This window comes from Protopterus annectens, chromosome 1.part1, assembly GCF_019279795.1.
Source record: "Protopterus annectens isolate FY-2018-M chromosome 1.part1, PAN1.0, whole genome shotgun sequence".
NCBI classification, from domain to species: domain Eukaryota; kingdom Metazoa; phylum Chordata; order Ceratodontiformes; family Protopteridae; genus Protopterus; species Protopterus annectens.
This window is the reverse complement of record NC_056726.1, coordinates 181,305,493-181,329,456: the sequence shown is the minus strand read 5'-3', so window position 1 is coordinate 181,329,456 and position 23,964 is coordinate 181,305,493. Positions and strand designations below refer to the sequence as shown.

Here is a 23,964-nt window from a genome sequence, read left to right as displayed (position 1 = left end):
CTTATTCTGCAATAATGTAACATTTGTCTGCCCCTCTACATAACTATTGTTACTTTATAAGCATATCAATTTTTCTTTTATTTCTGCTGTATTTATGGACTCCACCATCCATTTTATCCCACAATCTATAACTTCTGAAGTACTTTATCTCTCCCATAATAACTCCCAAATAATTTCTACTACCCATTCCTTAAATTCCTTTCTTTTTAACATGTTGGTACGGATGTACCAGTGTCTTCATGTTCCTACCATTGAATTCATGTCTTCCATACCACATATTTTCATACATTTCTTTAGAAATCTACCTTCTTCTGCCATATTTTTCACCCCCCCACTACATCCTCACTGTTGCAAATCAAATTCCAATCCCCACCTATAAGTAATATTTCTTGCTAAAAGCTGATTATTTTTCCCAAAAAGTTCTTAAGCTTCATAATAGCAATTTAAGGTGGAATATAAATATATGCTAGTATAATCCACTTCCCTTGCCAGTAGTCCCTAACTACCACAGATCTACCATTATTATCTTTTTCCCCCTTTCCTGTCACTACTGGAGCTCCCCTAGCAATTAATATAAATAATCCAGTATGCCTTTGTCCCAGATGTTCTGCTGAATACCCATTCTGAAATCTTTTCTTTATCAAATTCACATGCTCAGGTCTTTCCAAATGTGTCTGCAGTAGCATTGCTATTTGCGCTTTGGATTTCTTTTTTAATTATTTTTATGTATTTGTTTATTTATTTATTTATCTGGAGTATGTTAACCGCAAAAGTCCACTGGGCCATATAGAGCCCGTTTTCAGTGGAGGCCAAGGGAAAAAAGCTCCGCAGTACAATAAAATAACAATCAAAAATTATGTACATTGGTAGTATAGCATTATTTAACAAAATTGTATAACAAAGTTGAACTCTGTTGTAAAACAAAGACGAAATGTTACTTGGTTTTAAAATAATAAATAAAATAATCAACAATAAAACAAACAGATAGCTATTTGCATAGGTCCAGAGCTGATCAGTACATCCAAGTTTTACATATCAGCAACAATTAATATTTTTCAAGCAAGTCTTTAAGTTTAAGCCAAGATTTATGCAAAGGTATAATACTAGGAGTTCTCATCTTTATAGTATGCAATTCACTACTGCAAACATTTTTTGCCATACTAATAAATTCAGCACTAGAGGGTGTAGCTTTAGTTTTCCAATTTCTAGTAATGACTTTTCTGGTTATAGCCAGCGGCTGCGGTGGTGCAGCGGTTAGCGTGGTCGCCTCACAGCAAGAGGTTCTCCAGTTCGATTCTTGGCTAGAGCTTCTTCTGCGTAGAGTCTGCATGTCCTCCCCGCCATCAAGTGACATTTAAAGACATGCAGGTAGGTGCGTACGTGAATGGATGTGCCTTCTTTGAAGGCTGGGTGTCGGGCTGGCACCTCGGCACCATAAAAATCCACTGCCAATCATTAGCAGACCGGAGTTCCGCTGTGCCGAACCCTAACCAGGAAAAGCAGAAAGACAAGACTTTTCTGGCTATAGCATGAACAGACCAAAGAATATGCACTTGGGTTTTTGGAATTATCTCAGGCATTAAATAAAACTAAAGATTTAGAAATATTACCTCTATATGACCATCGAGCTTTATTAATTTCTTTCCAAAAAGGGGAGATGACTTCACATTCATATACCAAATGTGTCCAATCAGCTATTATTTCAGAATCACATCTCTTAGGAGTGATAAAAGCTCTGTGTAAGAATTTCCAAGTAAAAATGTTCCAGTAAAATAAAGATGTAGTTTTATCAGGAGATTTTAATACTATTTTCATGTATTCTTCAGAGAAGTCTTCATTATCAATTTTTGAGAAGTAGTTTCAATAGGAATTGTCTAAAAATGTGAACAAGATTGCCAAATTTGCTAACAATTCCCCCTTTAGAACTCATCACTGCCAAGTACTAAAAGAACTTCAATGGCCTGTATTTCCTAACTTACTAACATACAGAGTAAAGGTGAGTGTGGAAGAGAGGTGAAGAAGAGAGTACAGGCAGGATGGAGTGGGTGGAGAAGAGTGTCAGGAGTGATTTGTGACAGACAAGTACCTGTAAGAGTGAAAGGGAAGGTCTACAAGAGGGTAGTGAGACCAGCTATGTTATATGGGTTGGAGACAGCGGCATTGACAAAAAGGCAGGAGTTTGAGCTGGATGTGGCAGAGTTAAAGATGTTAAGATTTGCATTGGGTGTGACGAGGTTGGACAGGATTAGGAATAAGTATATTACAGGGTCAGCCCAGGTTGGAAGGTTTGGAGACAAAGCCAGAGAGGCAAGATTACGTTGGTTTAGACATGTGCTGAGGAGGGATGCTGAGTATATTGCGAAAAAGATACTAAGGATGAAGCTACCAGGTAACAGGAAAAGAGGAAGGCCTAAGATAAGGTTTAGGGATGTGGTAAGAGAGGACATGCAGGTGGTTGGTGTGACAGAGCAAGATGCAGAGGACAGGAAGAAATGGAAACAGGTGATCCGCTGTGGCGACCCCTAACGGGAACAGCCGAAAGAAGATGATGAAGATGATGACTAACATACAAACAAATCACCTGCGCCTTTATAATCAGAAACTACCCAGATAAAACTACTGCCCTTAAACAGCTAGTAACCTCCCACTCTACCAGTCGCCCTCTCCGCTCATCTAATAAACCTCTCCTCAGTGTTACTACTGTTAACAACACTGCAGGTAAAGCCCTATATTCCCACATTATAGCCAAGAAATGGAATAATCTCCCAGCTAATATTACCTCTACTACAACAAACACAAACTTCAAAATACTAGTCAAATCTCATCTTAGGACAACATGGATCTGCCCATTTACCACTTGATGATCTTTATACCTTCTCTTCTCCTTAAAACAACTTGAGTCTAAAATTCACACTATACTACTTGCATAGGAATGCATAGTCTTAGAATAACTCTCTCTTGTCTTTGTACTTCCTTAAGTGTATGCTTACTAGAAATGTAAACTGTCTATACTACCTTTGTAAATATTTAATCTAACTGTATTTCAGTCCTGCATTGCCTGTTAATCTTTTCTTTTTGTGCTAACTTCTTACTATATATTAATTGTGGAGCTTTTCTCCCTGGGCATCCACTGAAAATGGACCTGGTCCAGCTGGATTTTCCCGGTAAACAAATCAAAAATAAATAAATAAATATATATATATATATATATATATATATATATATATATATATACATAATAAATAAATCCAACTTAAAGATTTTATAAATTTGTGACAAATATGATTTATTTTTCATTGCATTAATACTGATATTTATTAAGAATTCCAATAGTATGGGGAATGATTTCTTATCTAGGTTAAATATCTTAACCTCTGTGTTCACAAAGTCTCTAAATATTTGTAAAATTAACCAATTCTCAGACCCTTGATGTACTTGAACCTTAAATTTTTAACAGTACATATATCAGTACCATTTAAATACTGATGCCAATAAATTAAGTTACTTTGTTGTTTCATTACCAGCATTTTGTTGACATTATGAGTTTCTAAGTAGTCATTTGTATATGCAATTGGAATCATAGAAAATATTAAGTCTTCAATACAATGGTTAGGAAATGTGAACTTTTGGAAAAAGGACATGATGTTATTTAAACTGGGAATTTGAGAAGAGGGTGTAATTCTATTTACGGAAAAAATCTTTTAATAACCAGACAAAAGTATTAGGGACTATTTGTTTATGACTGGTTGTGGTATAGTTATTATGTACTAATAATATTTTTTGAGTTTTTTTTGTAGCTCGTCCAATGAAGATAAAATAAATGAGTCTTTGTGGGTTCTATTCAAGCAGCTTTATTATGTACAAACACATTAGGACTGAGGCTTAATAACTTTAACTTAGATAAAGTATAAACAAAGTAGCTATTACACGCATACATGCTCACTCTTTGGCTGCACTCTCAAAATGGCACTGAAGCTAGCATGTGCTTGCTATTTATATGCATGTGCCGACCTTGAAATGCTTCTTAAAGATACAACACACACACTATTTTACATACTCCCTCTTCAAGAAATCTGCCATGCAATATAGATGACATTAATTGACATGCAATCAATGCAAATAATTCTTTGTCATGCAATTATACAGAACTAAATACATATAAACAACTATGTCCAGGTTGCTGTCTATTTCACACTAGATCTGGAAATATGACCAAATCTTGTGACATAGAAATTAGAATTAGGTCTAGCAAGTGGGACTGTCTCTGCTGAATGTTCAACTTTAGGGACATCAGGAACATCATCAGGAATGGAAGTAGAAGTTAAGACACGTTCTGCAACAGGAACATTGTCTGATTGCTCTGAGATCTAGAGTCTGTATCACAGGAACAATGCTGCGATATCAATTGTGGTACAGGAAGATGTCTGTGATTTGCCTGTACTACACACCTTCAGATTCTACGAAGTAGGATCTCGGCTTGGTACATATACCTGTTACTTGACCAATCTGATTGAAACCTTTCGCTGTTTATATCCTCACTGTCTCCCTTTTTTCAATGGGCAAAGAAATCTGCTTGATTCATCATAACTGGACTTCTGGAAAGAACACTTTCTGAATAATTGGGCTGTAATTGTCCTGTTGTTCTTAGCTTTAGGCCTCAACAAACTGGAACTAATAGGCAATGTTGTTCTGGTTTGCCTAGACAGAAGTCTCTGAGCAGGTGAGCCAAGTATTTCGTCACGGGGTATGTCTCTGAGATTAAGTAAATTCAAAAAAAAAAGACACGCTTTGACCTGTCAAGTGACTGCTTTGCACTCTGTACCTCATGTTCAGCTAGTCCATTTGACTCTGGATATTTTTGACTACTAGTAACATGTACAAAGTCCCATTCTTTTGCAAATTTTTGAAACAACTGACTGATAAATTGGGTACCACTGTAAGAAATAATTGTGTGGCCTACCACTGACCGAGAAATGATGTTTCAACTTGGTGATAGCAGTAGACGTTAGACTAGGTAGTAAATCAATCTCAAACCAGTTTGAAGAAGAGTCTACCAACACTAAGTAATGCTGATTGTTCCACTCGAATATATCAGTGGCTACTGTTGACCAAGGTAGTTCAGAAATTTGCCTTAGCTGAAGTGGTTCTCTTTGCAAATGCGGTTTAGTACTATTGCATATTGAACAAAAAGAAAGTACTTTATCAATGTCTTTTACTAGAGAAAATCAAAATACTAATTCTCTCACCCTTCTCTTGGCAGATTAGAAACCTGGGTGACCACGATGCAAAATCTGGATATATTCATGTTGTAAGGAAGCAGGAACAACAATTCTAGGACTTTTGAAAATAATGCCATCTTCATTAACATCTCATCGCTGTAATAAGTTTGCACTTCAGGTGATACACTAGGCAGCTTTGACGGCCATCCAACATTAATGTAGTAGCTGAGCTTTTGCAAAATAGGATCAGTCTTTGTATGATCTCTCAGCTCATCAAGTCTTGTGGTAGAAAAATTATGTACTTCCATGACATCAACGTCAAAATTCTCTGCATGAAACTGTTCCATTGAATTTCTGGGCGATCTGGATAAGGTATCAGCCAGATAAAGAAGTTTGCCTTTTGTATAGTCCATTTTGAAGTTGTACTTTTGCAATATGAGCATCATTCTTTGTAATCTTGCTGGAGCTGAATGCATAGGCTTCTGTAAAATAGTGACTAGAGGTTGGTGATCAGTTTCAATCTGAATAGCTTGACCATAGGTATAATCATGAAACTTTGAACATGCAAATACTATTGCCAAAAGTTCTTTCTCAATTTGAGCATATCGCATTTCAGTTTGGGTAAGAGTTCAAGATGCACAGGCTACTGGGTCTGCCTTCTTGAAGAATAACTGTGCCAAGACCAAATTTTGAAGCATCACAGGATAGTTACTGGTTTATTGACATCATAGTATCTTAATGTAGGTGGGGTGGCAATATTCTGCTTAGGGTCTTCAAATATCTTCTGGTGCTGTTCTAACCAAGACCATATAACACTTTTTCTCATCAGCTCTCTCTCAAAGGTACTGTCAACTCACTGAAGTCTGGTATAAACTTACGTATCTGGTGCTGGCATTTCAAGAATAGCTGCTTGCTTGGACAGGTCCAAGCCAGTGCTAGTAAACAAATGACCTACATATGTAACTTCTGGTAGTCTGAATTTACACTTCAGAGGATTCAGCTGTAAAAGTTCACTTCCCGTGCTCTGTCTAGAACTTTCTTAAGGTTTGTGTCATGCTCTGCTTCACCATTGCCTCCAACCAATAAATCATCTACTATTATGGCACAAGGATAACCCGAAAAAATTATCTCCATTGCACGCTGAAAGACTTCACTTGCAGAATTTACTCCAAATGGCATCCTGAGGAATCTATATCTACCAAATGGGGTAGTGAAAGTAGTCAGTAATGAGGATTTGCGATCAAGCATCACTTGCCAAAATGAACTTTTTTATCCAAGACAGAAAAAACAGTGGCATTTGGTATTAGGTCTGTGACTTCCTCGACTGTAGGCATTGGATGATGTGGTCTCTTTAATGCTTTGTGCAAATCTCTTAGGTCAATACATATTCTGATTTTGTCTGAGCCTTTTTTGTGGTTTGCTACCATGGACGACACCCATTCAGTTCTGTAATTGGACAGATTATATCTTGCCACACCATTTTATCTAACTGAGCTTTAACTTTATCCTGCATAGCTATCAAAACTTTTCTTGCTGGTCTGACCACTGGACTGACCTCTGGGTCTAAGCTCATAGAATACACAACTGGAAGTTTGCCCAACTTGTCATCGTAAACATCAGCATACTTTGAGAAAAAAGCTTCAGTAAAATTGGAACTAGGATATGTGTTTATATGATGAACTTCTTTGGTAAAAGAAAGCAAATTCATTCTCAAACTGTCTCTGAGACCAAATAATGACTGCACAGGTCTTCGAACTACATAGAATAACAAGTTGTAACAGTTCCTAGCCAAATAACATGAAAGCACTACTGAGCCTTTGGTATGAATTTCTTCACCTCTATAAGAACAAGTTCATAGGTTCATAGGTTTATACTAGGCTATCTGCCCGAGGGCATTTACAAGCCTAGCCCATAGTTTTGTGGCTTACGCCACCCCTTTAGTTTGGAGAAACTATGCCCATTATTTTGCAGTGCCTCTGTCAAGCAGAGACACTGAGGTAATCCCTGGGGTATATCTGCGATCTCCCATCCATTGGTCAAGATTCCTCTTGAACAAAGCCAGCGAGGTGCTCTGCCTCACATATACTGGGATTTTGTTCCACAGCATAGGGAGTCTTTGGGTGATGAATCTATCCCTCCAGCACGTCCTATTAATAGCTGTGTCTAGGTTTAGGTCTCCTGCCCTTGTGGCTCTAAGAGATTTTGATTTTTTGAGGTGAAGCATGTTCATCAAATCTGGGTTTGACATGGCCTTGTATGTCAGGCACAGGTCACCTCTGAGCAGGCGGTAAGCGACTGAATAGAGCTGGAGTTCTTTCAGCCGGGCAGCATAAGACATATCTTTGAGACCTTTTATCCTTTTGGTGAGGAACTTTTGGGGCCTCTCCAGCTGCTGCAAGTGTCGGGTCAGATACATTCCGAATGGGGCATTGTACTCAATCATTGGTCTGATGAGTGATGAGTACAGGGAGACTATGACCTCCCTTGATCTAGATGTGAAACCCTTCATGATCAGGTGGGCAATGTAGAAGGTCTTCCTAACTATTTTAGCAACATGAGTGTCGAATGAAAGGTTACTGTCAACCTGGGTCCCCAGGTCCCTGATAACTTCTTCTGTGCTCAGTGGATTGCCTCTTATATGGTAGCTAGGGGTAACCTTGATTTTCCCGAAGGGTATGACTATGCATTTTTTGGCATTTAACTTTAGGCCATGGCTCTGGCACCAGTTATCCGTTTCTGTGAGGCCCTTCTGAAGGATATCTGTGTCAGATGTGTTTTCGACTATGGCGCCCAGTTTGCAGTCATCTGCAAACTTGGTCAGCCATAACCCTCCTGTGTTTGCTTGTACTTCAGAGAAGTAGATGCCGAACAAGAGTGGGCCCAGGACTGAGCCCTGTGGGACACCACTTGTGACAGGCATTGAGTCTGACATGGCGCCAGCAACTCTGACCCTGTGGGTTCTGTCACTCAGCCAGTTTGCAACCCATCTTGTGACGTATGGGTTTACCTTTAGGCTGATGAGTTTTTCAATGATACCCGAGTGGGGTATTGTATCGAAGGCCTTTGCTAGGTCCAGGTAGGCTGTATGGACTGCCTTACCCTCATCAATGGCCTTGGTGACCGTTTCAAAGAAGTCAACCAAGTTTAGAAGGCATGATCTGCCTTTGACAAAGCCAAACTGGGTTTGATCCAGAGTCTGCAAATTTCCTATGTCTTTATTTATGAGATCCATTATGATCCTTTCCATGGCTTTGCAGATAAGGCTTGTCAAGCTAATGGGACGGTAATTTCCAGGGTCGGTGGAGGCACCGCCTTTGTGAAGTGGGACCACAGTCGCTGCGCCACTCCTGGGTGCGTATCCAGAGGTGAGACTGAGATTAAACAGCTGTCCTAACTGTGGGTTTAATTCCTCGTTGAGTTCATGGAGTACACATCCGGGGACACCATCAGGTCCCATGGATGCAGTGTTTTTTGCCTTGGAGAGAGCAGTTTTCACCTGGGCATTAGAGATGTTTGGGGGGCTACTATCATTTGGTATAGATATATCTCCTTTTGGGGGGGAGGGTGGGGTGAAGTTTGCACTGAACCTGTCAGCCAGTATGTTGGCAATGTCTGTAGGATCAGTAATCTTCACATCGTTTTGAACTAATTCTGAGCATATCTGGGAGCTTCCTCCCAGGTTTCTAACATAGCTAAAGAAGGCCTTATGATTGTCTTTTGAGTCCTTAGCTATTTTTTTCTCAAAATTTGCTTTGGATGATTTTATGAGAGCTCTTAGCTTTTTACTTATAATGATCAAAGGTGTCTTACCTCTTGAGGATTTAGCTCTATCTTGTAGTAGCTTCCTCCTTTTGTTGTAGAGTTTGTTTATGGCTGGGGTCCACCAGACTGGACGCCTGCCTTTGGTACAGACAGTCTTTGTTTTGTTTGGGATTGCCTGATCCATGCAGTCCTGCAGGTGCTGGTAGAAGGCATTTGAAAGTGATTCAGCGGCTTGCGTAGTGTTTACCGCAGGCTCGGGGGCCTTAAAGGAGACCACACTAGTCTTTAGAAGTGTGAAGTCAGCTTTTGAGAAGTTCTTTACTGTGTTTTTTTTTGTTTCAGGTGGGGTGGGATGAGGACCTCCAGCAAGATTAGCTTGTGATCTGATCTCACCAGTGAGGGGTATACTTCAGGTGTTGAACATTGTGCTCCCGTGTTCATGATGATGAGATCAAGTATGTTTTCTCCTCTTGTGGGGATGGTGACTAGTTGTTCCATGGCATTTGAGTTTATCAATTCCAGGAACGTTTGGGCCAGAGTGTTTGGGCTTGAGTAGTGTTCCCAGTCTATATTTGGGTAATTGAAGTCACCTAGTATAATGGTGTTTGGAGATACATTTATCCCCTCCAGTGTTTTCAGGAAAGCCATGTGAGGTTCCTGGGTTTGCGAGGGTGGCCTGTAACATGCTACAAATTGCAGAGCAGTCTTGCCTATGGTTAATTGCACCTGGATGGTCTCCGATGCATCGTGCATTGCCACCAATCTTGAGGTGTGGGTGTCCTTGATGAATATGGACAGCCCCCTCCTTTCTTGGTATTGTCCGAATTTTGGGGCCGGAACGCATGATATGAGGTAAAACCTGATAGTGCTGGGGTGCTCTCAGGAGCCTTGAACCAGGTTTCTGTCACAGCACAGACATCGATGTTCTCCATACTGAGAAGGGCCTCGAGTGCGTGCATTTTGAGATTGAGACTTCTGGCATTGAGCAGCATTACCCTTAGTTTTTTTCCATTATTGAGTTCTAGGGTGGTAGGTTTAGAATTTGAGCCTTGCCTAAAAAAGGCACTATGGGGGTGGCAATAGCCTTTGCCAATATCCGGAATCCCAGGGGTGACAGGTGCAAGTGTCGCACTACTAGCCACATTGAGTTGTTCTTTAGTTTTCTCCTTAGCAAATGTGTCTGCATGTGACATAACATTACACTTTGAGCCAGTGTCTACTTTAAGCTCAGTGGATTTACCATCGATTTGGACAGTACAAAACACTTCATTCTTTGCCAACAAATTTACTGCATCAACCTTTTCACCAATTACTGATACACATCTAAGCAGAAAGTAGAATTGTAGCTCTCTATATGATCAAATTGCTTTTTTTGAGTGACCATTCTTTACAATTGTATGAGGTTTGCTTGATTTGCAAAACTTTGAAAAATGGTTCAGTTTTTTCACTTGTGGCATTGCTGACCAAATGCTAAGCATTTTTCTCTTTTAGACTCAAGACTGGCACCACGATTGCGACAGTTAACAATAAAGCTAGATTTGGGTTTTGCTGACTCATCCTTGTACTGCACTGAGCATGCCGTTTTCTTAGAACTTGCTGGAAAACTATGGGACTTCCAGGTAAACCCGTAGGGGTTGCAGCTGCCATGTGCTTAGGAGCCTGCTTCTGCTAACCATGTGTTGCATGCTGTCTACATTTGCTCTGGTGGCTGCTAAAACCATGCCATTATCACTTGCAAGCATACTTGTGTCCTTTTCTGTAACTTCATGGATTTAACAAATCTCAATAGCTTTGCTCAGCATTAAATCACTGTCACAAAGCAAAATCTTCCTCACGGCAGCACTATTAATACCACACACAAGCCTGTCCTTTATCAACTCATCTTTTAAGTCAACAAACTGACACATTTTAGCTTTGTTTCTCAAGTCAGTAAAGTAAGCTGCAAAAGTTTCTCCTGGTTTTTGACCTCTTGTGTAAAACAAATGCCTCTGCAATGTAATATTTGTCTTGGGGTTAGTTACACATTTCCCTGAACTTGCACTTTAAACACTAGGGTTCCCCCTTGATTCAGCCTGTACAACAATATGACAGTTTTCACCTTCTCCCTCATACACTGCTGGTGCATCCACAAATGAACGCTCTCTTTCAATGGCCTCTGACCCAGTTAAGTTTAGCAAAATGAGTGCCCTGGTGTGTGCATCTTTGTCAGAATAAGCTGCTTATATAAAAATATCATACTCTTGCTCAAATATTCTCCAATTCTCAGCAATATTCTGATCAAACACCAATGGTGATGGTTTTCGAAATTTGTCTGCCATATTAACACACACCAGTGAAGGCTTTTGCAAGTATGCATGAACACAAACACATATACATATGTCAGAAATTTAAGACAGTACTTGTAACTATGCTCAATAGCACAAGAAGCCACTGAATAACTGAACTTTGCAAAATAAGTCTTTCGGGCACTGTTGTACTCTTGAAATTACTGTACTGTAACAAATCACCTCTTATCAGGGCAAGACACATTTCAAAATAACTGCACTGTGCGAATGACCTGGGCAGAAGAAGCTCAGAGTAAGAAACACTTCACGATGACTGCACTTTGTGAATAAACAGTACACTGCACACTGAAACTTTCCCCAAATGGCTGTACTTTGCTAAATAACTCTTTACAGTGCAAGAAACACTCTGAAATGGCGGCACCTTGCAAATAGATACTCCCAGCACAATAAACTTTTTGAAATGGCTATATTTTGACTGTAGTTCCCAAAATAGTTACACTTTGCACACAAATAAACTCTTTGGAATATATGCACAATAATAGGCATACACTGTAAGCACTTTTACAAACTTTGAGATACTTTGAATAACTCTAGTTATGCCCTGAATACAATGCAAAATAATAGTTACACCAAAACAAAGTATTTTGCCAAAAAACAAGCAGTTGCCTTGCTTTATTTTTTACTTATTGTGCCCTTTTTGCCCTTATTATATTCATTTTCCTCGTTTAATCTTTTTTCCATGCCCATTATACTTTTCTTGTGCTTGTTTTACTCTAAACATGCTTGTTTGCTTTAACATGCTTTTTCAGTTCTGAGGTAATTCCAAACCCTTTATGTGCTTTTCTGAAAATCAGATATCTTAATTTTAAACATTTTGTTTATTTAATAAACCATTGGTGCCTCTCGCTTGTTTAATAATGCAGTTTGTACCCTTGTAATGCTCAGTTTTATCTTTTTTATAAAAATAAATCGTTCGTGCAAGTTTTCATTACCTTTGGTCCATTTCTGGCCCTTTCTTGTGCTCATTTCTCTTAGTTTACCTTCACTGTTATCTCTGCACCTTGTAGCTCTGAAAAGCAGTCTCTGGAATCCCGGTTCTGACACCAAGTTGCTTGTCCAGTCAGGATACAATAGACTAGTCTTTTTGGGTTCTGTTCAAGGAGCTTTATTATGTACAATCACATCAGGATTGAGGCTTAATAACTTTAACTTGATAAACTTATACACTAACTAGCTATTACACTCATACATGCTCACACTCTGGCTGCACTCTCAAAATAGCACTGAAGCTAGCACATACTTGCTATTTATATGCACGTGCTATAACACACACACACACACACACACACACACACACACACACACACACACACACACACACACACACACACACACACACACACACACACACACTATTCTAGATATTTGTTTCCATTTTGAATCATACAATGAATTTAACCACAACACTATAACTTTTATAATTGCTGAAGTAGCATACAGTTCAATATCAGGGAATCCTATTCCACCATTATGCCAACATTTTCTGTGCCAATCAAAGGCAACTCTTGTTTTTTTAGGATGCCAGAAAATTTTAAGTAGACTATTATTTATCTTCTTCATCATTTTTTTTTTTGTGAAGATATTACTAAAGATTGTAAGACAAACAATATTTTTAGGGAGAATTACCATCTTAATAAGCATTAAACGTTCTTCCATGGTAAAGAAGAATTTATTACATTTTGTGATTAAACTTAAAATTTTATCAAGAACCTGTTGAAAGTTTGTTTGTATCATTTCTTTACTATTAGACATAATGGTTATACCAACGTATTTTATTTGACTGCTTTTCCAGTTGAAGTTCGAATATTTTTGTATGAATTTAATTTTTTATAATTAATACTGTACTTGTTTTATTATGATTAAATCTTAAGTTCGAGAGTTCTTTGACTCAGAACTAGTTATTTTTTCTAATAAAGTCTTTCCTACTGTTAGTAAAATATCATCAGGAAAGTGTTAAATCTTTAGTTTGAAATCTTCTTTTATTTTGATACCATTAATATTCTTATTGGATATAATACTATTAGCAAAGGGTTCTATAGCTAATGCAAAAATTAAGGTGATAATGGACAGCCTTGTTTTGTGCGTTTTTTTTTTAATTTAAAGGAATAAGAAAGAAAAGAATCTATTTTAACACAAGCACAAGAGTGACTGCATAACTTAGGAATTAATGCTAGTACAAGACACACACTGTCAACAGTCAGGAAATGTCGAAAAGGTTTTCTTGTATAGTCAAACACAAATAGCAGCATCCAAAGAATTCAGCAATAGAATCCACTTTAATAGTAAAACTGGAAACCACCGGATTGAGCGCTTTCATCCCCTGACCGGGGATTTCATCAGAATCAACACTTGTTTCATTTGAACATATTTGAACACACATAAAATGATGTCACAAATTAATTAATGATAAATAACAAGTAAAAACACTTCTACCAATAAACTCGTGTAAAATCATATATAAAAATGTTAAAACTGAAAAGTTTTTTATCTTATTAATTTAATCAGCATATCTATGACTATGTCAGTCATTGAATTTAATTTAGTGAAATGTGGCTTTGTGAACCAAGATGGGTTTAAGGGAAATTGTTTATTTAAGCTTGGGCTGTGACAGGCTTGTAACCTTATCTGCCATTTTGTCTCTCTTGCTTCTATGTAACTTCTATAGTCACCTCCTCTAGGGTTGGGCAATACTTTTTCTAAAACTGCAAATGTAAAAACATTAAAATTGGTGCATCCTTTTGAATATTTAGAAAGTGCATTAGAAGTGTTGTGTGTGGATATTTGATAAATGTGTTCATAAATCCTGTCCCTCAAGCATCTCTTGGTCTTTCCAACATAGAACGCGGGACAAGATTTACACATTGCCAAATACACAACCCCTTTTGTCTGGCAATTCCTTATCCAAACCAAACTGTGGATTTTGAAGTGTTATATAGTGTTATATTAACCTTATCACAAATGTATCTACATTGGGAACATGTCCCACACCTTGCGATACATTGTTTGAGGTTACTATAACGAGTGTTGATTTTTTTTATTCGTTTACTTATTTTATTATTTATATTTTCCCTTACAAACGTTTCACCTATATCATCATCATCTGGGTTATTTGTATTATTATTTATATTTTCATAAAATATTTTAAAGCCTTCAAGAATGCCTTTAATATCTGTTCTTCTTTCTTTTTTTATTATTTACATGTGTTATATTTTCTTTGATATTACTTAGTTTATTCATTTTCATTGATCTAAGAGCAAGTTTATGCAAGCTTAAAGAGTTGAAACACTGTTACAGTGTACATAGTGCACTCAGACCAAAAACTAGTAACAGAAACACAAAGCTCACGTAGTTCCACCAGCAGTACCACTGTAAGTTTTAGCATTTGCCAGACTATTGCCTCATATTAAAAAAAAAAAATGAAAATCCATGGACCAGAGCAGAGTGTATTTTGTAAATGACTTTATAGGCACACAAAACAAATGAATCCAAACACAACCGGCCAAGCACTTTTGCCCCTTATTACATGGGACTTCATAAGACAAATTATGATATCCACAAACAGCTCTAGTTATACAGAGTTCAAATCCAAACGTGATTTGTATTAACTAAACAATAAAATATTTAAAAAGACAGTTTCTTCCCTGTACTGTGTCACTTACATATAGTTAGTGTGTGGTTGAAACCTTTTAATAAAATACAAAAACAACAATCCAAATGGTTAAAATGTAATGAAAAATGTATGCATAAAAAGTGTTGTAAAAAAGCTATGTGTATTCAGAATTTACAACCACTTTAAACCTCAGTATATGAATATAAAAAATGAAGATATTAGAGAACATCATCAAAGAACATTTAAAAGGTTGTACCCCCATCCCTATACAAGTTAAAAATCTCTATTAAAGAAAACACAGTGGAAGCATGTTTAATTTAAAAAAAGTTAACAAACAAATAATGACTGTATAAATAATAAGTAAAAGTATAAATCTACCCATTATAAAAAGGTGCTTAACTCTATAAATTAACTGCTTTTAATTTTAATATGGGTGCAACTGAAGTGTAATCATTTAATCCTGGTGCTACTGTCACATTCAACCTCATTTGCGAGATAAGTTCTCTTTTTTCTGTTTCCCAGGTACCTCCCCTTACATTCTTTGTTATTATGTTCAAAATACCAAACACAAATTTAGTGAATGAAGGGCATGTCAAAGTGTGCTTATACACTGCATTGTTGATGTTACTCTTAGCTATTGGGTGTAAATGTTTGTATATATGTTAACAAAACTGTCTTTCAGTTTTACCTACATAAAAACAGTAACAGCCTGAGCAAATAGCTACATACGCCAGCCCTGTAGTAGTACAGTTGCCATCCTTCAGAAACTTTATGATTTAAGAATTTCAGCATATTTTGTATGTAACTTTTTAGGTTCAGACTGACTGATAATGTCATTTGGTTTTAGATTTAACTTTAGTTTGTCTATTTTAGCCTGTAGTGTATTCAATTCTTGTCCCATTCTCGTGTTTTACTAATACACCAACTTGTAACTCTTCCGAATGAGTGAGCTTTTAGTGAACTCCATAGGACAATGCCAGATACTTCAGCAATCAAGTTTATTTCTAGGAAATTTTTGATCTCTTTAACATACCGATCCTTGAATTCTTTTATTTTAGTAATGTGCGTTGGTAACCTCTATGATGCATTAGAATGTCAGTTTTTTAAATAATATTCAATATTATAGCATTATGGTCCGATGATGGACATGAAACTTCTCTGATATGTGATAACAGATTATTGAACAGACAAGTTTTATCAATATTTGTGTAACATATCTATATGAATAATGGGTAAACTGAAGTGAGTTTGTTTTCCTTAGCTAGTATATATCATTTAAATGTATTAGATTTTCAAAATTCACTAAGTATTAGCTGAAGATGTGATTCTCATCTTTCTATCTGCAGTAGAATCTTTGTCTGATAAAAACTACAATTAAAATCACCAGCCATTATGATGTCACCTTTCACATAATAGGCTATAGTGTCTAAGTATTTTTTTTGCATCTTTAGCTCCAACCCCTGGAATCCAATAAGAGTTCACCAATGCATATAGTTTTCTGTTCCACTCAGTTATAACAATGCTTAACATACCGTTTTTATCAACATAGGTATATTTTACTTTAGACATTACTGGTGAGTTCTCCCATAAAAAGAGGCTGCTTTCTTTTAGCTTGAAAGCCAGAACCTGCTTATTAAGTAAATGTGTTTTCTGTAGAAATACTATTTGAGCCTTATATGACTCAAGCATTTGAACAGATTCTCCCCCTTTACTGGATTATTCAATCCATTAATATTAATAGATATTCATTTAAAATCACACATTTATATAAGACATAATATGATATAAATAGGACTTGCTGGAGAGATAGGTATGTATCCCAGAGATTACCCCCGTCTATGGAACAGGCTCCTCATTCATGTGAAGCAGAGTTCGTCCCTAACCCAATGCAAACGCAACTTGGACAACTGGATGGGAAACCGGAAATTCATCCCTGTTTGGCACCTATGTCTCTAATGCAAACAGGTAACCTATAAATGGTTCATCTCCCAGGCCCATGCTTACACTTATCAAGGGTATCAGACCTTTTCAGAGATTTGGGATCATGGCTAGGCTTAAAAAGGCCTTTGTGGTTATTAGCCTAGTAAACACCCATGAACAGAAAAAAACACAGGTATAATGAAATCACATTTATGCACATAAATTCATTATTGATGGGTGTGAATTCCCTCCTCGGAACCGAGTCGGCCATTATAACAAGCTCGCGCCAGCCAAAAAACTCTCGAGCTAAGCTTTTACGCATAGTGCCCCTCTCCATATTACCTCAGATTGAGTTTGCTTGTAAGGAAAGGACAGATTACAGAGAGAAAAGCAGAGGCGTTTTCTGAGCAACTTCCTTATCATAGGATAGGACCATAACCGAACCTCCAAGAGTCTTTCAGAGGGAGATGGTGGGTGGGTTGTACTGAATGAATGAAGATCAACAACACAGATGGAACATTATAGTAAGAACATAACTTCTTTCTCTGATGTTAATCTTCATTCATTCCTTACTGATGGGACAGAGTCCCTAGCTACCTTGTTTCCTGGGAGGCCCTATGGAAGAATATTTCTGAGTACCATTGAACCAAAAGAGGATCTCCCCCTGGAGACCATATCCAATTTGTAATGCAAGATAAAGGTATGAGGAGAGGCCCATGTTGCTGCTGCACAAATGTCATCCATGGAAACTCTTGCATAAAAGCAACAGATGTTGCAACTGCTCTTGTGGAATGTGCTTTGATCTTAGAAGGTATAGAAAACATGTTTCATTGATAAATAAAGGAAATGCAATCTCTCAACCATTTAGATAAGGTCATTTTGGACTGTGATTTTCCCAATTTTGGGCCATGGGCCAGAATATGATATAAATAATTGGTCAGACTTTCGTATGGATTTAGATCTGTTGAGATAAAAAAGCAGTTGTCTGTGCACATCAAGCAAATGCAATGAATATTCTCCTTTGTTAGAAAAATTTGGAAAGAAGACTGGTAGATCAATCATTTGATTGCTAGTCAAATCAGAGATAACCTTAGGTAAAAAGAAAGGATTAGTCCGTATTGATACTCTGTCCCTATAGAAGACCATGTAGGGACATTTTATACACAAGGCTTGTAACTCAGAAATTCATCTTGCTGAAGTAATGGCCACCAAGAATAAGGTTTTCCAGGATAAACATTTTAAGTCACAACTGGCGGCAGATTCAAATGGAGGGTGAGTCAAGGCTTGTAAAGTCTGTGTCAAATTTCATGGCTCAATTGGTTGTTTGAAGCGGGGTCTAATATGTAAAACTCTCTTCAAAAAGGTTTTACAGAGATAGGGAGAGATTAAGGAGGAGCCTTTGAAACAATTGTGGAAGTTGGAAATTGCTGCCAGGTGTACTTGAATGGAAGAAGCTGCAGCTCCAGAACGAAGGAGATTAGACAGACAATCTAAAACCATGGAAAGCGGTGCCGAAAAAAGATTTATTCCTTTTTCGTGAGACCAAATAATGAATTTCTTCCATTTGCTGAAATAAAGTTTCCTGGTGGATGGTTTATGGGAAGCCAGAAGAATGTGATGGACAGGGGAGGGCAAGTTGTTTTGCCTGGCAATCACCGGAATTGGAGGAACCAAGCTGTCAGCTTGAGGTTCGATAAATTTGGATATGTCAATCCCTGTGGATGTGACAGTAGTTCTGGAGTTGGATCCAGAATCCAAAGTTGCTGTAGTAAAGTGAGGCCAAAGGAAGGGGAACCAAATTTGTCATGGCCAATAGGGTGCAATGAGGATTACTCTGCTTTTCAACTGAAGAGCCTTCATCAAGAATTGGGGCAATCATTGGGAGTGGAGGGTAAGCATACAGAAGTCCCGTGGACCAGTCGTGTACAACAGCGTCCCTCCCTTCGGGGGGGGGGGGGAATTAGCGCAAAGTAGCTTCTGCATTTGTGATTTGTGGAGGATGCGAACAGTTCACAGCAAGGCTGGCCCCAGCAACTGAATATTTTCTTCGCTATGACAGGATTGAAGGACTACTCATGAGGCAGCAAAATGCATCTGCTCAACTTGTCTGCAATTACGGTGGAATCCCCAGGAATGTGCATCGCTATCAGAAAGCAGTTGGAAGCTATTGCCCATTGCCGAATTCTCATGGTCTCTTGACACAAAGGGTAGGACTTGGTTCAGCCTTGTTTGTTGATGTACCAGACTACTGACATGTTGTCAGATTGGATGGCAATTGTTCCTAAAGGGAGAACAGACTGAAATGCTTGCAATACTAGAAGCACCGCCCTCAGTTCTAGAACGTTGATATGCATACTGGCCTCTATGGATGACCAAGTGCCTTGGACAGTCTTTCCCTGGTAGTGTCCCCCACCTGATCAGGAAGGCGTCTGTGGTCACTATGGCTTTGGGATGAGAAAGTACAGTTGTGTACACTTACCATAAATGTAGATGTTCGAGTATATTCACTGTTGCAGTCATTACATTTGGGGTAATCTGCTGGCAGGTTGCCCTCAGTCGGCCTGATTAACAAAGTCTTGGGTCCTGCATTGGTTGCTGTCTCCTCTTCCATGACGTCAGGTCATCCGGGGTATAAAACATGCAGCCAACGCCATTTTATTCATTTTTTTCTTGCCCCAGATGTCAGGTGTCCCCCAAATGGGGAGCAAAAAAATATATATAAGTAAACAGTCAATATATAAATACACTTTTAGAAGCATAAACTTTACCTTCAACTAAAAGCAAATACAACACAAAGGCTTTAGAGTATAGTGAAGGAAAAAAAAGGTATAGAAAGGGGGATGGCGGGTGGGTAACCCAGTCTGCAACAGTGAATACACTCGAACATCTACATTTATGGCAAGTGTACACAACTGTATTATGTTCTTCATGTTTCACTGTTGCAGTCATTACATTTGGGTAGAATCCCAAAGCCATGGATGGGAGGATGGAACTAAATAGCATTAGGAGCGGCTATAAGGCCCTGCAGAACTGCAGTGGCAAAGCCTGCTCTGGATTTAGAGGAGAGGTAAATGATAATGCTTTGTGAAGGTATGAGCAGATCTCCAAGTAGCAGCTTCTAGAATGTCTTTGGTTGGGACTCCTCTGAGAAAGGCTGCTGAGGTAGTGGCAGCTCTGGTGGAATGTGACCTGATTCCCTTGGGTACAGGTTTACCATGATGCAAGTAGCAGAAACGAATGCAGTGGCTTTATCCACTTAGAAATAGTCTGCTTTGATATAGCTTTTCCCTCTGATCCTGAAGCACATGCCACCAGTAGTTGCTCAGACTTTCTTAGAGATTTGGTCCTGTTTAAGTAGAATCTTAGTTGCCTGTGTATGTCCAATGAATGCAGAATCCGCTCCCCCTTGTTCTGTGGATTTGGGTAAAATGGTGGCAGGTGAATAGTTTGGTTAAGAGCCACACTGGATACCACCTTAGGCATAAAGGAAGGGTTGGTCCTGAGGGACACCCTGTCCAGGTAAAATGTAATAAAAGGCTCCACAGCCATAAAAGCCTGTAGTTCTGAAACCGTTCTTGCTGAAGTGATTGCCAGAAGGAAAGCAGTTTTCCAAGATAAAAACTTTATATCCGCAGTAGCTGCTGGTTCAAAAGGAGGCAGGGTGACTTTTTCCAGCACAAAATTGAGGTCCCATGCAGGAGTTGGTGATCTTCTGGGAGGCCTTAAATTTTTGGCCTCTCTAAGATACTGTTTTAGCAGAGGATGAGAGAAGATGGGAGGCTCCGTGTTGTAATGAGCCGAGATGGCAGAGGCATGGATTTTTATTGAAGAGAAGGATAGGCCCTTGTCAAGCATCTCAGTCAAGTATTGTAAAATCTGAGAGATATTTGGTTTTGCTGTGTCCGTTCCTTGTGCTTGGTTCCAAGCACAGAATCTCTTCCATTTATCAGCATAAGATTTTCTAGTACTAGGCCTTCCGGCTTCCAAAATGACATCCATAACAGATTTACTAAGAGGTGTTGTTTGAATAATTACATGATCAGCCATGCTGCCAGGTTCAGAGTTTGGAGCTGTGTGTGCAGAATTTGATTGTTCTGCTGAGACAGTAGATGAGGTATTTGAGGCAAGTACCAAGGAGGGAGTTGAGACATATTTATTTCAGTTTGATTACCGGGGAGGTTCACTGGGCTTGGGGGCCCGTTTTCAGTGGAGGCCCGGGGAGAAAAGCTCCAACAGGAAATACAAGAGTTTAATAACATGAAAATTCAAAGACAGTTTGTATAACATATAGCAGGTAGCAAATAAAGAGAATAAACACTAGCAATTTCTAATTTTGTTCAGGAGGAAAATAGGCGTATATCATAAAAATCAAAATTCTACTATTTAGTTGCCTACGCTAAGTCTGTTTAAAAGAGGTTAGGAAGGAGAAGAGGTTAGCCTGGAGAGAAAGGAGAAGATAGCTTGAGAGGTATGGGCTGAAGAGTGCAGTTGCAATGCCTGTTTAGATAGAGGTAGGAATGAAGTTGGGTTTTGAAGTTATTAAGGTTGGTACATGTCCTTAGTGTGGAAGGCAGGGCATTCCATTTTTTAGCTAGGGTAAAGGATAAGAGAAGCTGACCTGCTGGGCGCTTGGGTTTTTGTACAGTGATCAGGTTTTGGTAAGAAGAGCTAAGTGATCTAAGGGGGGTATTAGGTTGAAGAATATTAGAAAGAGCAGGGCAGTTATTAGGATGGAACAATAATTTGTAGGCTGTGATGATTTGGAGGAAGTCAAGTTGATTGAGAGTTCAAGCCAGTTGAGAGAGTGAAGAGAGGTGCAGTGATGAGAGGAGGATTTGGCATTTGTGGCAAATCTAGAGATTTTATTGTAACATTGTTCCAATTTGGAGGTAAGTGTGGATGATAAATTAGTGAGCAGGGGAGCTCCATACAGTACGGAGGGAAGGAGGTAGGTAGAGGCAATGGTTAGCCTGGTATGAGGAGAGAGGAAGTGGATGTTTCTATACAGTAAACCTAGTTTTATGTGGGTTTTTTTGATGTTTAGCTGGATATGAGTATTACATTTTAGTTGGTCATCAATTGTAACACCGAGAAGTTTGGTGGAGGGAACAATCTCGATAGAGGAGTTGTTGAGGCTGGCAATTTGAAATGAGTTTTTATCTAGAGAAGAGGATTTAGAGGGGGAGAAAAGGAGGATCTTAGTTTTGTTTGCATTTAGAGAGAGATGATTTTGGAGCATCCAGTTTTCAGTGGTTGAGAAGGCACTTTGAGTTAGGGCTTGGAGCTCTGTTAGGTTAGGGGCACAGCAGATCAAAGTGGAGTCGTCAGCGTATTGCACAATTTTGGTGTTAGGAATGGCTTTGTGGAAGTCATTAATAAAGATGTTGAATAGTAATGGGCCTAGTACAGAACCTTGGGGTACTCTGGTAGGGGTAGGAAGGAAGGTTGAGGTGGCTTGGCCCCATTTCACAGCTTGGGACCTGTTTGAAAGGTAGCTGGAGAACCAGGAAAGGGTTTTCTGGCATAGGTTGAGATTAGAGAGGTAATTTAGAAGGTGGGTATGGGAAATAGTATCAAAAGCTTTGGATAAGTCTAGTAGAACAGAGGATACTATATTACCAGAGTCACGTGCTGAATTAACAGAGTGCAAGAAGGAGACAAGGGCGGTGTTAGTACTGTGTCCGGGGCGGAAGCCGTGCTGGGTAGGAGAGAGTAGTTGGTGTTTGGTAAGGAATGGCAGGAGCTGACGGTGGATACATTTTTCTAGGATTTTAGAGATAGGGGAGAGGATGGCTATAGGGCGGAAGTTTGAGACATTACAATTTTTACCACCTTTGTGGAGAGGAAGAATGAAAGTGGTGCGCCATAGTTTAGGTATGTAGGATTCGAGTAATGACCTATTAATTAGGATGCTGATAGGTAGAGCAATAGAGTCAGAAGCTATTTTTAGGAAGGAGGATGGAATGCTGTCAGAGGCATTGGAGCAGGGCTTTAGTTTATAGAGGAGTTTCTTTATTAGGTCCGTGGATACTGGTTTGAGTTTGAAAGAGGGGAGGGAAGAGAAGGGGATGGAAGATTGAGCAGGGAGGGGAGGAAGGTTATTGTTTGTGAATGTCTTGGTTAACTCAGTGATGGAAGAGGTGAAGAAGGAATTGAATAGGGAGGCTATTTCAAGGTCAGATTTGCTGGTATCAGGACAGGGGTTGTTTTTTGAACCTGGTCTAAGGAGGGAATTAATAGAATTCCAGAATTGCTTGGGATTTCTAGTATGGTTTTCTTGTAGTTTGATGTAGTAAGACGTTTTATCTCTAATGACTTGTTTTTTGGCAAGGTTTCTCAACTGCTTATATTTAAGGAAGATTTCAGGTTGTTTGTGTTTAATGTGGGTTTTCCAGGTTTTGTCCCTTTGCAGCATTATTTGTTTTGTGTCTTTGGTAAGCCAAGGGGTGGTATTTGTTTTAACTCTTTTTGTTCTTATGGGAGCTAGGGAGTTAAGGACAGTTATGAAAGTAGAAATGAAATAGTCAACGGCTTCGTCTAATGGTAGTGTTTTTAGGGGGTTCCAGTTAGTTAGTTTAAGAGAGTTGGAGAAAGAAATAGGGTTGAAGTTAGATAGGTTACGAGTATAAATGTAGTGGTGAGAGTGTGGGGAGGTGGGAGTGGCTCGAATGGAGAAGGCAGGGAGGTGGTCTCCTAATGGGTCAGGAGTGACACCAGATGCTATAACTTTGTTAGGATGAGATACTAGGGTCCAGTCAAGTATGGTGCCAGAGGGATTAGTTTTGTTAGGTCTAGTAATGGAGTTAATAAGTTGAGTGAAGTTGAATAGATTGATGGTTAATGTCAGATTAGGGTTAATGATTTTGCCCCAGTCAATATTTACATCTCCCAAAATGAAGGTTTCTAGTTTAATATTGGAGGAAGTCCAGGAGAGGATGTCTTCTAGAGTATTGGTATTGTTGCCTGGAGGAATATAGAGGCAAATAATGCAGATACTTTTATGGTTGTTTATTTTTAGTATGCCAATTCAGATACTTTTATGGTTGTTTATTTTTAGTATGCCAATTACAAGTTCAGCGTTATTAAAGGAAGGGATAGGGTTAGGGTA

At 38.8% G+C, this 23,964-nt stretch overlaps 1 protein-coding gene across 1 annotated transcript in view; it reads right to left on the bottom strand.

Annotated features, from left to right (window-relative positions):
• The window catches only part of TTC26 (tetratricopeptide repeat domain 26), a 2,373,990-nt gene that overhangs the window by 570,933 nt on the left and 1,779,093 nt on the right, over window positions 1-23,964 (bottom strand). The window lies entirely within an intron of this gene.